The sequence below is a fragment of the Dermacentor albipictus genome, chromosome 5, assembly GCF_038994185.2.
Source record: "Dermacentor albipictus isolate Rhodes 1998 colony chromosome 5, USDA_Dalb.pri_finalv2, whole genome shotgun sequence".
NCBI classification, from domain to species: Eukaryota; Metazoa; Arthropoda; class Arachnida; order Ixodida; family Ixodidae; genus Dermacentor; species Dermacentor albipictus.
In genome coordinates, this window is record NC_091825.1 from 135090113 (window position 1) to 135106247 (window position 16135).

The following is a 16135-nucleotide window of genomic DNA, read 5'->3' on the forward strand; positions in this document are numbered from 1 at the left end:
CACCTGCGTGTCACTTTTGTAAATGAGACATGCCGTTCTCCTACGCGCATGCCTCGCAGATAATGAACCGAACCATTATTGCGCGGTTAGGGTAGGCTCACTTTAATTTGACTCACCCTCGTTCATTAGAAATGCAAAGATACAATGGCATATACAAATGTGAAAATACGGCTTGATAAAGGACAAAAAAGTATCACTGGAAACAAAGTTCACTGCATGTATACACAAAACCTCGCAACAAGATATTTAAGTATACGTATAAGTCTCCAATGAGTCTATGTATGTAAGAAGAAGTAACTGTATATAATGCATCAAACAAGGCAAATAAACATGTTGCACAATCATCGACTCACAGAATCCTAGATTCCGTCCCCATTCCATCCACTCCCCCCGATGTATTGCGCGCGACGGAAGGTGGCGCGCTTGCTCCCCGCTTTTCTCCTTTGCGCACACAAGACTGAGCCACCATCGTCGGCTCACCCATTCCACCTCCCCTCCTACGCTTTCACTCGCACATACAGCATGCAGCGCGTGGTCACGATGTTATCACCCTTGGACTTTATACGAAACATGAGGGCGACGGCAGGAATGCGCCTGGAGTGTCCATATAATTGCTTTCGCAATAATATAATAAACGTATCCGGCAACTGAAGCGTCCCGTCGCCCATTACTTTCCGCAAAAGAATTATCAAAATCGAACTTTCACCATGCGACAATTCGCTGCGCCGCAACAATGTATTTTCTTTTCTGTGAGGCGGAGGCACCGAAATGGAAAAAAAAAACGCATAGGAAAGTATGTTGGCCAGAATCGAATGCCTACTTCGAGCACCTAATGGGGCTACGGAAGGAATACCGAAGAAAACATGAGACGTACGCTTCGTCCACTGAGAACCATACGCATACTGCTCAGTATCCTACAGCGGCAAAACAAGACTTTCCGGAAAGGTTCCGCTCAAGGAATGCGGTGCAATCCTTCGAGTCCCTACAGTAATGACGGCGAGCGACCATTTTTTTCTCGTCTGCTAGCCAGAAAGCGTCCAAAACTCTGTCAGGTGAAAATCCACTCGGCCAGAGCAAACCAAAGTGCACCGCACGGTGGTCGGGGCCATACGAGAAAAACGTATGCGCTCTGGCTGGCTCTGGCAGCCCGAGGGTAGGGTAGCGAGAACAAAAAAAAATTGAAGAGGCTCAATGTGTCCTCGCGAATAAAATTCAAAGTAGAAAAAATAAATAAGAACGTAGTTACTTTGGCTGTCTTTAGTGCCTTGACATGGATGTTCTGGCGTAGGTTGAAAAAATGTTGATATTTTTTTATGTGACATGACGGCACAAATGAACCACCCCAACCCTTCGTCTCATTGGACCTCGCTGCCTGCTTTGTCAACTCGTCTGCTAGTGTGTTGATTTGGCTTGTCTCGTTGTATGTTCTGATGTAAGACTTTAGAAAAGTCAATAGACCTTTAGCGTCAAATGTTTATAACAACATTAAACCCACAAAGTTCCGCAATTGAAAATCTAAAGCACAATTTTGGAAATGTCAATGCACCTTTCACATCAAGAGCTTATGAGATGTATACCCATAAAGTTTTGCAATTGATATCCATGCGCTCTATAGATTCCGTGGCCTCAGTGAGATGCCGCGGCGAGCCCGCTCACTATCAAAGCGCCCTTGAAACTTTGTGCTCGGATGGGACTGCTTGGCGTTATGTGACTCCTGGTGTATGGGCGTTGCCACGAAATCTAGCCCGATTTTGCAATCTTCGCGGTTAAATGTATTTCGAGCGTCAAAAAGACATTCTAGACAAAATCCAGAGTGATTTCCGGCGCCGGGGGTCGCTTTGGTCGGCGGTGCATGGACAGCACGAAAAAATTTCGGGGGGGGGGGGGCTGAAGCCCCATAAGCCCCCCCCCCCCCCCCCCCCCCTGGCTACGCCCCTGACCGCCGCGCCTGAGGAGCTGGGTTGAGCCCTCGTTCTCCTCTGTCGTGACGTCACGGTGTCACGTGATTTCATGGTCACCGCCGCGCCTGAGGAGCTGGGTTGAGCCCTCGTAATATGCTTCGCATAAAAAACCAGTTTCTCGCAGAGCAGACAAACTGCGGGAAAGGGCTGTTTTATTAGACAGTTTTAGCAAAGCGTTTGCTTGCGCTCCGCTCCGCACACGTTTCACGCGCACCGGTGGCTGCATAGAATGCATTGATTTCGCTTATCTAACAAGCGCGTCTCCCAGAGACGCCACTGACGTGCTCTAAGCTTGGCGTTAAAACGATTACGAAAGCAACTACACGCCCCCTGACGCACCGCTAAATCAGGTTCCTAGCGGAACGTGGTCAGCGTCCCACGTTCCGCTGCCGCTATGTGTGCTGTGCGCACGCGCGTCAGTGTTCCCGGTAGCGTTTTGATGAGCGGCTGCGTGCCAATTGTTGTGATGGGCCGGTCTGAGCGGAGCGGACCGTAAACGCTCTGCTAAAACTCTCTATTATTTGACAGCTGCGCCGTCGCCGGAGCGTGAGTCATGAGCAAAGATTCCAGCTGGATAGGCGCGCGCTCACTTCACGCGCGCAACCAATCAGAGCCGTTTCGCTTCCGTCAGGGAGGTAAAGGGCAGGAAAGGGTTTCGCGCGCGGTGCGGCGGCTTCCTTTCCGTTCAGTTCAGTCTGTCAGGATTGGGGGCTCAATCCCTTCGTCCGTGGTCCTTTGCCAAGATTGGAGTACGGCATGAATTCGAAGGTAGCTGGCCCATGCCGTCGTCCAACTTATTTACGCTGAGATCGTTGATGAAGTGAAGAACTGCTTCTCATCGAGAACGAGGAAAAAGGGGTTTATTTACAGAAATTAACTCAGTCTAACATGACTGCTTGAGAAAAATAGTATTAGTCCAACAGGACTGCATGAGAGAAGTGAACCAGTCTAACATGACTGCTCAAGAGAAGTGCCTCAGTCTAACATGACTGCTCAAGAGAAGTGCGTCCAACAATCGCACAACCACAGTTTTTATACACTCGATCCGCTGGTCCTACGACGCGGCGGCTGTTCGTTTACACACCACCAACTCGCAGCTGCTCTGAAGACCAGTTTTCAGACACAAAGGCACACACATTCCGAAGCCCAAGCGACGGCGTTGAAGGTGGTGCCGTTCCGGAAAATCGACGCCGCTCGAGGGACGCTCGTTGTTTTGCAACATGCTGAACCGTGAGAGCGCAAAAATAAGACGTTCCCGCGGTAGCTTCTTCAGGCGTGTCAGATCAGCGCCGCGTTGAGGAACTCTGGAATCATTGTCCACACACCAAACTCGTCTTGTCACAATGTCGAAGCGGGCTGGAGGAAGGCGGCGGATTCCCGCGCAAAGGTCGCTTCTTTGAACGCCTCGCAGCTGCAGCGGCGGAGAGCGGGAGGTGCGCGTCTTGCACCCCTTGTCGTAATCGGGTGGCAAGGTGACAATCTTGTTGTGCAACCCGCCGTTCTTTACAAGTCCCGGAAAACGGATGGGACGGCCACGCGTTGTGCGTTCCCCCGAGGACCGGGCAGCCTTCGACGAGCGGCGACGCGAACACGCCCGAGAAAGGACTCGCCGTAGGCGCGCAGATTCAGTCGTTACAGCCAGCCGAGCCCAGGCAACCCGAAATCAACGAAAAGATCCCGAGCTGACGGACCGGGAGGCCGAAGCAACTCGGCACCGTTACCTGTGGGTTACTTAACCATGAAGAAGGTCGCGTGCACGCAGCACCAGCTTCGCTTACCCCCCTTTTCCGGTAGGGGAAGGGTTGTAACAGAAGATGTGCGCTTGTTTTTCTTAGCAAGGCCGCGCACATATATTTTTGCCTAATAACTTCGTTGCTTCCGAAGTTGGTTAATTATTCTTGAGTATTTATGCAATTAAGCAGAATACAAAAAAATGTGTGAGCTATTCCATACAATAGCCAACATGCATTTGGTCGCGTCATCTGGGAGTGCACCGGCGCATTTTCTAACTTGCAAAAGTTAGCTGGGACACCCTGTATAACGGACGCGTCGAAAATCTTCGTTAGCAATCGCGCTCGAACATAACAAAATTCCGATTTCCGTGAACTATTCTGAGAGCCCAAGACAGTTCGTTATCAGCGTGTATGGCCGCGCTTTTGTTTGTCAAAAGACGGACACATTATCTGCAGCCATGGAAGCCATGGCGGACATACGTAACTCATTTTGCATGCATTGTAGAAAGCTGCATGTTCTTACGACAATTCTGCTTCAGGTGCGCTAACAAGCCCTTTGGCATGAATTATATTCGCCTGGTATAGAGTGAAACTAACACAATGTAGTGAGAGCTATGCTATTATACGCATGGCATATGAGGTCCAGATTCGGAAGACCAAGCTCAGACGCGCAGGAACTCGTCACGTGGCTGGTGTCACGTTGCCGATTGGCCAACCCAAGCTGTAGAGCTGTAGCCTGCAGTATCCCAGCATCCCATTACTGTGGAACATATATATATATATATATATATATATATATATATATATATATATATATATATATATATATATATATATATATATATATATATATATATATATATACCAGGTGGTCGTATATCGATGATATATGCTGCTATAATTACATGCGCCCCAGTATACAGTTGGTGCTTCACGTTTTGCAATACAAAGCGTGGGCGTGTATTACTCGAACTAGAGGGACAACTCCTCTATATACACTGATAAAAAAACGCGCTACTCACCAGGTTAGGTCAGTGCGAGAGCAAGCCGAAGTAGAACCTTGTCGCGTTGATAAAAAATAGACAGCTGACAGGCCGAGTCCCGTCGATGGTGAGCTGTGCACAAGTGACCTGCGAGCAGAAAAAAAAAAAACAGTTGAATAAAGACGTCTGCGACGTCAATTATACATGCACCATCTGTTGCGAAATCGCATTACTGAAAAAAAAAAGAAGAAAGCCGAGCGAATAATTGCAGGATGACTGTCAAAATCAAACTAACTCCCCGGTAGACCTGCTTGTATATGTTTTATTTACAAGATTGTAACATGTCGGCCTGTTACGAAGAGTGCGCAGTTAAACAATACAATAATATACAATAACATACAATATACAACGCAATATATGCTAGAAAACCTTATACAACACTCAAGTAAAATAAGCTTCTAGCCCTTGCTGAAGAGAGTCAGCTGATTCACAATCGACGAAGACCTGAGAATCAAGCATATTGTACTCAGTTATTGTGCCGGGTAGGAACGACGGCTTGAATGCGTTAACTCGTGTGATGAATAGGGCAAAATAGGTAGCTGATAGTCGTCCGAAAGGGGAAGGAGGGGGGGGGGACAAGTACAAGGTAGGATATAGTTTTAAATTTCAATTCAAGAGTTGATAGAACAACGTACAGAAGGATGCTACCGGCGTTTTTTTTTTTTTTTTAAGTTGCATGCGAAGCTGTATATGCTAAGACGGGTGCGGGTGCTGTGAAAGAGCACCGCCACGATCGCTTCGCGTTACGAACCCTTTCGATAAGACATATCGTGCACTGGTGTTCAGAATCGGTCCACCCAGGCACCATCTTCGGTTACACTTGTCTCAGGGATCGGCCAAAAAGCCACCCACGAAAAGAGGAGGGAAGAGTCAAAAGAAAACGGTCATATCTTAATCGTAACAAAATTATACAAGGACCAGTTGCCTGAAAGTGTTACGCAATACAGACGCCACGTTAGGCCGGACATATACTCAAGAAGTCGGAAGCAGGGGCACGCGTGAAGGGCGCAATAGCGGTGCTTCGCCAATGCGTGCGCCTTGAAAGCCCAAAGCTATACGAACACACCTCGCGCTGAAGGTCGCACTGCACACGCCCGCTCCAGCGGCGTCAACGAAGACAAGGCCTCAGCGCGCCACTACTAAATCACATAACTTAGAACCGACGGGGGAAAAAACAAACGCGACACGAGAAACGAGAAAGCTATAGAGAAGTGAGGCGCCTGCAGCGGCGACACGCGGCTTTACGACCGACCGTGCGACTGTCCCGACGCTATCTGCTCGGGCACACCGGACTCGCCCGTTTTTACACTGAGCACCACGACGTGCCTCGGGCGCGATCCAAAAGTGAGCGGCGTCTGCAGTCGGCAGTCGAACGACGACGCGTAATAACGTGGGTACCGGACGGGCAGGACCGGCAGCTCGCAAGAAACGCAAAGGCCGTCATTTGGGCCGCGTTTCATACGCGCGAGGGAAAAAAAAAAAAAGGAAAAGACTGGTCTCCCGGCGCCACAGGCGACGTTCCGAATAAAGCCCCTATACATCTACGCGGCACCAATGGAAGGGCTTCAACTACCGAAGAGCGAGGGGAGTGAAAAGCGATATATATATATATATATATATATATATATATATATATATATATATATATATATATATATATATATATATATATATATATATATATAATCATCGTGAGCACACTATATAATGCTAGCCTTTTCAGCAAACTACTTCGGGCGTGCAGGTAGTTCTCTCAATGTGCGTGTCACGCAAAGACAAACGAGGTCGCCCGAAATGCGTATTCGGGCCTCGAGCAACAAAACAATCCATCTACGTTTGCTCGCGCACAGCTCGTATATGCTGCGTTGATTCATCAAGTTTGGCTCGAACGAGCAGATTTGCGTGCAGAAGTTTCGGAGCAACTGCGGACAAGATTTTGCAACGTTCCACCGCAACAAAATGTGTCAGCGGTACTTTCAGAGGTTCGTCTACATATACGCCATCGCTGGACATCAGAACAAGAGACATTAGATTGAGGGACCTAAGTGGCCTTGCGTTCCCAAGAGTAGGAAGTTTGCTGGGGTTTTGTTCGAACCCAAGCGGCAAGCAGGGTCGCAGCGTTCCCTAATCTAAAGCTCTCTGTTAAAAAAAAAAAAAACGTTATCTCCATAGGTTTCAGGTCGTATACAACCGCTTAGGCCCGGAAATCAGCTTAAAGTTCAATCCCGAAGTGGAGCCAACATGTCAAGCATCGAGTCGGCATCCACCTCGGCGTATAGTAGCAGAGTACAGGTTAGTACAGTACATACGCCTGCCGACACGTGACCTGACGACATTTCCGGTGAGGCACGACGTGGTTTCTCAAGCTTCGCCAACGACTAAACGAACAGGCAAAACCGCGAGGCGCTCTTATTACCTCGGAGGCGGAGCGATAACCTGAACGTCATCCACGCGCACACCGATGCGGCCAACCTCTCATAGTGAGCGGACACCAATATACAACGTCATATAGCCAAGGCTTCAACAAAAACGACCCCGGATTCCTAGGTATAGGCCAATCTTAGAGGAGAAGCAACAAAAAACGTGCAGAGCTAGCAAAAAAAAAAAAAAATCATGGTTTACAAGCTTACTCGGAATCACACGCGTCAAGACGCCCTCCGCTCCCGCCCACTCTCCTTCGGCTTCGAGCAGTGCGTGAGACCGCGAAAAGAAAGAGCGGAAACAAAGCGACGTGCAAAGGAAGGCGTCGATGCGACGACCGGGCCCCTGCTCGGCATGCATATCAGGGAGAGTGCCGGGCGGTGGGTCCGCGGGTAACATCTTTCCCGCGAGCCCGCCTCCCTTTCACGTTTCGGGAAGAGATGAAGATGGACGAGCGGTCGTTCGACGCGCACCGAGCGGTGTGGCCGCTGGAAAGAACGCCGCCCACGACCACGTTTTCCATTTCTCGTTCTTGTTTTTTTTACGCGCTCTCATCGCGGTCGCCCGTCAATGCCAACACGAGCGAGCAAAAGTATACGGGATAACGACGAGCGAACAACCGGGATACCGAACGTATATAAAGGGCTCGCAAGCGATGCGCATCACGTGGAATTGAAAGCTGTTGCTGCGCGAACGCACGCTGGCTTAGCGCAAGTTCGAAGCGACTCCGCAGTTGGCAAGTTTTTGGCTTTTTGAGAGAGAAAGAGAGAGCGAGAGGGGCGTTCGGAAAAGCGAACTCCTCAGGGCGTATCTCAACCAGCGCTCGCTGCTTACGCTTCCTTGTAAAGCGAAACTTTTCCTGCCCCTTCCCCCTGCTTTGCTAGCGGCTGCTGATTTTTGCATTATTGGCCCGGTCCCAATTTACCAGCACTTCTGCTTGCCTGCAATACAGGGACAACGATAACAGCACGACAACGCCGACAGCGACACAACGACGCAATGGGGACAGCGCGACAAGCTCACACGCCGGAACCGGATTGCAATCCCGAGTGGAGGTTGATGGGTGAATGAGTTACTGTAATGATAACCACCCCCGGTTATAAATAAGCGCCGCACATAACTCTCGTTATGAAAAGAAGCCCGTATAATAGCCGTCGCTCAGAATGGCGAGGCTACAGATGCATAAAATCAAGACAGAATCTAGGTTTTTTTTTTCGACGATTTTAACAGAAACATAAGAGATTACAAATTCCAAATTTCGCAAGACGTGGGCGCTGTTCGCATCAATGCTACCTCGTCACATTGCAAATGAATGGCATGCTGCCGCCTCCTTTATTGTGTCATCGGCAATATATCGTTTCGCCGCGAATCAATTGTCACGGAATACCTATGTCGTGATTAAGTAACAGAGACGCGTCATTGCACTGCTCCGCAACGACTAGATACGTCAAGGAAGGGTAACCAGCCCTGCCCTTGCACCTTATACACAGGAAAACCAGCGTGCAAGGACCAACAAAACGGAAGGCGTTAATCTATGACGTGCGCATTTTTTCTCTCTTAGGTTTCGTCCAGCCATTACTGCTACGAGAGCGTGTCCAGAAGTTGAGCCGTCAACGCCACGACAATGGTGTGCACGCTCTCGCCAAGCCGACAACGGTTAAAGAAGAAACGCGAACCAACGTCAAAAGCTCTCTATACACAAGCGAAACGAGACGGAGCCGTGGGCAAAATGAAGCCGCGAGGAGACCGCGGTAGGGCGCCTAATGAGGCTGCCCCCGCATAACTGGCGCCAAAGCACGTGTGGGGAGAGAGAGAGAGAGAGAGAGAGGGGGGGGGGGGCGACAATGCGAAGGAGATACGCCGGCTGATAATGAAGAGGCTTTGTCGCAGTCGGAGTTCCGCCATTATTACTGTCGAGCGCGATACGAGAGAAGAAAAAGAAAAACAAGAGGACATTACAGCTCATACGGAAAACGCAAAGGCGAGGATAGAAAGCGGAGAAGGCGTCACGAACATTCGCCCGCGGCACGCGACGGTCGGGCTGGCGCGAAACACGGCGTTGCGGAGGGCGAGACTGCGTTTGTGCACGAAAGCGGGGAAATAAAAAAAAAAAACTAAGGAAGGAAAGAAAGGAAAAGAAAAGAAAAAGAATGTGTTTTAACAGACGTCTGTACAAACAGCTGAGTAATTGCGCCTAAAGAGAGAGTGAGATGATGCTGACCGATGAGAACCGGAGATGTCAGCTGCCGCAGCAGGGTTTTTTTTTTTTTTTTCCTATAGAGCTTAACACGAGGAATAACGAATGACGTACGCGCTGAATCAAAACAAGCACACGCCCATATACGAAGAGACACGCAGATGTTGTCATATGCGCTTACAAATATGAAGAAACCACGCGTCGTTTTGATTCGCAGTGGCCGTAGAGCGCGTCCGCGGGATGGCATGCACACTTTGCGCCCACCCTCCCATTCCGACGCTCGATGCTCAACATCTTTTAGATCTTTACTAAAATCCTTGCGTGATGTTCTCACCACGACATCGTACATCGGTCATTACAGCGGCCGACACGCTGTTGCAAACACGTACGACACTATACCGGGTGTTTCAGCGAACACTCATTCTTTTTTTTTTATTTGCCCATGAGAGATAGCACAATTATATAAATCAATCAGCTGGCCTACTCGAAGAGGCTGCATTACTTGCAAAAAAATCCATAATCAACTAGTTAGCAAGAAATCACTAATCAAGTGTTTTACTACTTACCTTTTGGCACATACTGCAATTCAGAAATTCCAGACGGGGGGAGTTCGCAAGGCGATCGGATCGGACCAGTTCGAGATATTAATTCCCAAATTTCGTGGAGAAATGTGTCGACGTTCCAGTTAGTTTTGTGCTTCAATGCATAAAACGAAGTTTTGTTAACCCTTTGAGGGTCGTTGCCGTAAATATACGGCGCCGCGAACAGGTCCGAAAATGGTCGATGCCGTATATTTACGGCGCCGTGTGTACGTTTAAAACGCGCGCTAATTTCCTAACTTTTTCTTGCCTGGCATGTGCTGCCACTACGTGGGAATACATGGAATTTTTTTCTCGCGTCTATCTCTTTCGGTTTTCGTTGTATAGTTCTTTCTTTGCTCCGGAGCGTCTGCTACAGCTAGCACATTGGCGCCCACGCGGGCGCGCGGCGGTTAGTTTCGGTTTTGTTCCGCATGCGGTTTCGGCTTCTTTCGCTCACAAAACTGATGGCTATCTCGTTCTTATTACTCAAAGGGTGACCGCCTGTTACTCGCTCGTTTGTTACTCACAGGGGTCCGCATACGAAGGATGCCGCCGTGCATGCGCTTCCTTTTTTGGCACTTTATTCAGAAGTTTTCTCCCACGGCTGCTCAGGGAAGCAGTACCCAGAGGAGGCACCACGTATGCGCCAACACCACTCGGCAGCAAAAATATCGCAAGGACACAAGGTGCATGTGCGCTGAGTGCAACAAACCGCTCTGTGTGGAGCCATGCTTCAAGGATTACCACACGCTGAAGAAATATTAGTGCAAGAGGAACATTTGAGACTTGCGAAAAATTTTCGTGTGCGCATTCTTCTTGTGTATTTTTCTCGTGTGGATATTGTATATAAGAATGCGCCATTTTTTTAAATTCTTAGAACATTATTTGCTATTTTTTGTTGTTTTTTCATGAATAAACAGTACATATATGCCAATGAAAAACATTTTTTCTCACTTTACGGTCACCCTAGAAAAATTGCGGTAAATTTTTTTCGATATAGGTCCATCTGAAGAATTTAAATGTGCAATAAAAAAAATCGACCCGGGGTGGTCACATATGGCGAAAAAAATCGACCCTCAAAGGGTTAAGAAAGTAAGTTCAACGACAGTGCATTCTTACCGCAACTTTGAGGGTGCGTATCTCGTAAACGGTGTCATCCACATAAATACTTTCAAGTGGATATGTGATGGGTCTCACCGGCTAGAAATTGTAAATTGGAATACATGCCATAAAATAATCAGTCAAATATTTAATTAGTGAATTATTGTTAATTAGTGGATTACCCATTTCAATAAATTGTGCATGTCCGCCTCGTCGAGTAGACGAGCTCACGGACTAGAATTGTGCTATTTACAACAGACAATTTCCTAAATATCATGAAAGTGTTCGCTGAAACACCCTGTATAGGGTGTCCCAGCTAACTGCACATCTTCAGAGCTACGGAATCCGGTCGTCCAACCTATCAATATTATTTTATTTTTTTCGCTGAATAGCTTGGCTAACGTCACCTTGCACGCCCGGTATTTCGAGAACGATATATGTTCGCGGCGCTAAATTTCCGCCGATGCTCTCGGATCGTGTACAGACAAAAACTATGAGACACAACCTGTCAAACAGATGAAGTAAGTGGGAAAATTGCAGCAGCCCCTGAACGACACACACATGTACGCACATGACAGTCTTCGTGAAAAGTTAGGAAGCCTCCCCGCATGACCGCGGACCCGACGTACAGCCTCACATGCAGGCACGTGGAACTTTCGTTGCTTTCGAACGATCCCGAGAATATAGCGGCGTACAACGCTGCCCACTTTCCTTAGCTATATAGAATATGCCAGACCTGCATGCTAAAGAAACCTTGCAACGTCGTTATTCGTGCGGCTCCCAAAACTTTTCACAAACGCCGTCCACATAAACGTCGTGTCACTGCGCAAACACGACGTACGTTCCAGTAGGACATCAAATTGAGGACCGCATCAGCGGATGTTACCAGAAGCACTAACACTGGCGCCGCCAGCACTAATCGCATTTACGGTTGCGCTCATCTGCTCTTAACGCCCGCGCATACGCAAGTAGACCGTCCTGATTCCCGGACCAAACCAACAACCGGACAAACACAACGCCCAGTGGGATGCACTCGTCCACCTCGGCCGCGAGGGAATATAGCGCGGCGGCGAGTTTGTGAGCCACTAACACACTCTGCGGTAAACAGAACCTCGTCGTCGGGTTAAGGGGGGGTTGGAGGGGAGGGAACAAACCCAACAAACATAACAAGGCCAGCAGTATCCCAGGATGACGGAAGACCAAACGGCGTGTCAGCTTACGCTGGTTGGGAGCCCGGCAGAGTGACGCGTCATGAATGTATAATAAACACCTTACAGTAGAAGCAGGTGCAATATGGGGAGGGGTGAGAGGGGGACAGAAGCGGCCGGGGAGTTGCGAGAGACGCGGAAGATGCACCATACGGTCGCTCTTCCCTATCAGCGGAAAAACAGCGCCGGGTAGCGGCACTCGCGCCGAACACAGCGAATGTGGGAGAGAGAGTTGAACAAGCAACGCAAACCACGGTCAGGCCTGACAGCGTCGAGCACCCCCTCCCCTGCCCCTTCCCGTCCTGCGGATCGGGTGCATCACCGGGCGGCCGCCATCAAGCAGCATGGGAGAGAGAGCGCGGAATGCGTAAAGCGACGCCTCATTACATGACTCATGTGCGCCGCATTTGGTATGGCGCTGCAACCGGATACCGGCCTCGGGGGACACCCTAGACTCCCGAGAGAGAGTCAGAGAGAGAGAGGAGAGAGAGAGGAGCTGGGGCGAGCGGGCCTCGACGCGAAACTCAAGCCAAAGCGGACCGCGCATTTAATGAGGGCGCCCAACCAACGCTGGGTCCCGACGCCACGCGTCGGGACGCCATTTTCGCTCGCCAGCGCGCATCGCCGTGCGTCTGCGACTACACAGACTTCAAAACGATTTCTCTAACGAGCGACAGCGGAGCTCGTTTCGGGGGGAATTAAAAATTCGCCCGTGCCGGCTGTCCAAGTGAGCTGCGTGCGGGAAAGCTCCAAACCGGATGGTTACCAAAATAAGCACTGCTTCATGCATGCACCCGCGATACAGTTAAGCCGCACGGAAGGTCGCATTATGGAAAGCGAACGCCTAGAATTCGCTTCCGCTGATTGGCCGATCGGTCGTGCCATTGCCGAATACGGCGGTACTGCCTATCACGGAAGCTAACCAGCACTGATTTCATCGGTCAGGCCCTTGGAGGCAGAGATCGCATGAGAAGGTTCGGTGTTCATGACTCCTATAGTGTCACCGTCAACGTTGATGAACGAACGATAAAGCCGCTAAAGTTAGCGAGCTTTTAGTGATGTTAGAGACAACTTTGCCTTTCTGGAGTCCTAGCTATTCGTTAGTGAATGCAATAGCAAGTAAACTGCTTTAGTAAAATTATTCAAGGAACATTTAGCTAAGTTAAATGCCTTGCTTTTATTTGGTCCCAATCACATGTAGGCCTTAATTTCTTACTATATATAAAGACAAAGACATGCCGAAGACCTTATTAGTGACACAGCGGGGCCCACCAAGCTGCCTTTGCAGGGAAAAAAAACAATATTGCTTCGTCTGTTACGAAGCAATGATACGAGCTTCTTTTCCGTTTTCACATATTATGAACACTGACTAGCCACCGCCGTCGGTAATGTAAAACTAGTTTGAGATACAATAATAAAGACGTCTGAGCAATTAAGAAAAATCGTGCAAGTCATCTTCACCGCTATCCTCACCCTTTCAATAAATATGAAGTACTCTGGGCCTTAACATGGCTTTCTTTCAAAGAAGTCAGCACAACCAGAGTCACGGAACAGCCGTCGCGTCCACCTTAAAGCGACACAGTTACGGTTCCCATAGCAACAACTGCGAAGCTAAATCGATTAACTAAGCTGCGAAAAAAACGGTAGGTGTCATGCGCGTTATTTCTGGCGTGACCTAACACAATAAGTTTCGCTAAAGTTTCTCTTGTTGTTGTTGTTGTTGTTGTTGTTATTCTACGACTTCGCGATTTTACAGCGCTAAAAATACCGGCAGCAGGCGAAATGCGGCGCACAACTTAGCACAAGACAGCGATGGAACTGGCAGATAAACGCCTTTTAACAACATTCTCCCAGAAAGTTCTACGCCTCTGCCAGCTGGAAGTTTACCCGTGCTGAATCCATGATTGGCAGTTGGGCAGCTAAGACACCGGGCATTTATTACACAGAAGCGAGAATTCTTGTAGTTGCGAAGTCAAAAAGGTAGCCCATCCCGCGCAATCTAGCCAAACGTCGCCACTTTGACACAACAAGCCCCCCCCCCCCCCACCCCCCGCGGTGAACACCAGTCACAGCCGAAAGCCACGCAACGCGTCGCAGTGCCCGGAGGTCAAAAGCCGAAATAGCGCGAGCTATAAACAAGAACCCCGTTACACATACTTTCTTTTTTAAACAGCTCTACACTTTCAAAAAAAAAAAATCAGCCAAGTGACACGCCACGGCTGCATTCCCAAGCGGCAGCTGGGGACACGCAGCGACCTCACCGAGCGAACTCACCCCTCCACGAAGCGGCGTCGAGAATGCCTCGCGCGCGTTAAAGTGGCGCCCAAATCCCGCTCTTTGAAAGAAAGCCCCCGCCTACACAAAGCCCACGCGGAGGCACCTCCGCCACACGCCGGGAGCCGCGGGTGACGCCTGCGTAGGGTCCTGGCTCCAGCGGCTGAATGAAAAGAAGGCTTCGCGGGGCTGGGGTCGCTCGGAGCGAAGCCAATCGAGGCCCCGGGCGTAAGCCGCCGTCGGGCCCGCGACTCCTTTTTCCCCAATACACAGGCGGCTATATAACACCGTCCGAGGAACAGTTATAAATCATAATTACGGACCAGAGGGCGAACGCCGCCGAGCACCCGGAGCAGGTTTAAAGGATTCGCCTCTCGCGCCACCTATATAGCACGCGGCGAAATTTACACGGCGCGCTCAGAGTGTGCCATTTACCCAGCTAGTATACCGTCCGAGATATACGCAGCAGAGCTCCTTACGGCCAGGATCATGGTTAGAGCACCTGTCTGGTTTCTCTTTCTCTCTTTCTTTCTTTCTTTCTTTGTTTCTTATTCTTTCTTTCTTTCTTTCTTTCTTTCTTTCTTTCTTTCTTTCTTCCTTTCTTTCTTTCGTCGTTTCGCGACACGCAAAATCCCGTTAAGATATGAAGAAGAAAGGACTACTCGCTACATAGGCCCCTGTTCCGGTTAAGTCACGGAGTCCAATTTGTTTCGATTAGAGACAAAAGATAGCCACATAGCGTGAGCGGCCGTTATACGTGTAATAAATATTGGCGGCGAGGAGTTACGGAGTCGCCCTCTATAGGAAGCGCCTCGCTGGCGTAGTATGAGGGATCACGTGGCGCGCTCCTCATAGGTTTTGCTGCCAGCGCTCACTGAAAACACCACGCGTGAGCTCTCCCGGACATTTCTGTGAGTACTTTCGAAACGAGAGAAGTTTCTTACTGTCCAAATAATAATCTTGGGCAAACTGAAAACACACAATCGTTTACAGCCGCTATCTCTTTACTGAATACGTACAGTGAACGCCACTGCGCGCGGTCGCCGCGATGGAGCCTCCCGAACCGGCTTCTTGCGTGAAAGGTAGGTAAACGCTGAGAGCAAACTATGTGAAATATGTTCTTATAGTGTTTGTATACCTAAATGGAGCGTAATAGAATGAAGCCTCAATGCAGCGATCGCGCAGATTCGCAGCGACCGACTGCGCGTCTGCATGCTTGTCCGCGCACTGTTTCGCTTTCTGCGCGCGCGCGTTTTCGCACCGTGCCATGAGCTTAAGGCCGCAGAATATGAGCATTTGACAGTATACAAGCAACCATTGTTGCGTGGGCGCTATCAGAGCTGTTCAAAAATAATTTCATTGCAGAGACTTCGACGCCTACGGGACTGTGATGTGCCGTCGCGACGATTCAATCTTTTTTTCTTCTAAATTCTTTGACCTTTCAATACTATTTCTCTAGTTGCGTCTCACTGTATGTTTATCGGCGTTCTCAGCGTGCAATTTCCCGCTGCTCCTTTTTTTGTAATCCAGTGCATTAATTCATAACACAAACATGACCATATGCCATGCTTTCTTTAAATGTGCTTCTTACCGCTGCCTTTCCACTCCACTGAACT

General features: G+C 49.2%; 1 protein-coding gene across 1 annotated transcript in view; it reads right to left on the minus strand.

The window, feature by feature from the left end:
- PlexA (plexin A) overlaps positions 1–16135 on the minus strand; it is a 385856-nt gene that overhangs the window by 274444 nt on the left and 95277 nt on the right. Inside the window, exon 3 of the mRNA XM_070538955.1 lies at positions 4717–4824. The gene's annotated coding sequence lies outside the window, so the exon portion shown is untranslated. The remainder of the gene's footprint in view (positions 1–4716; positions 4825–16135) is intronic.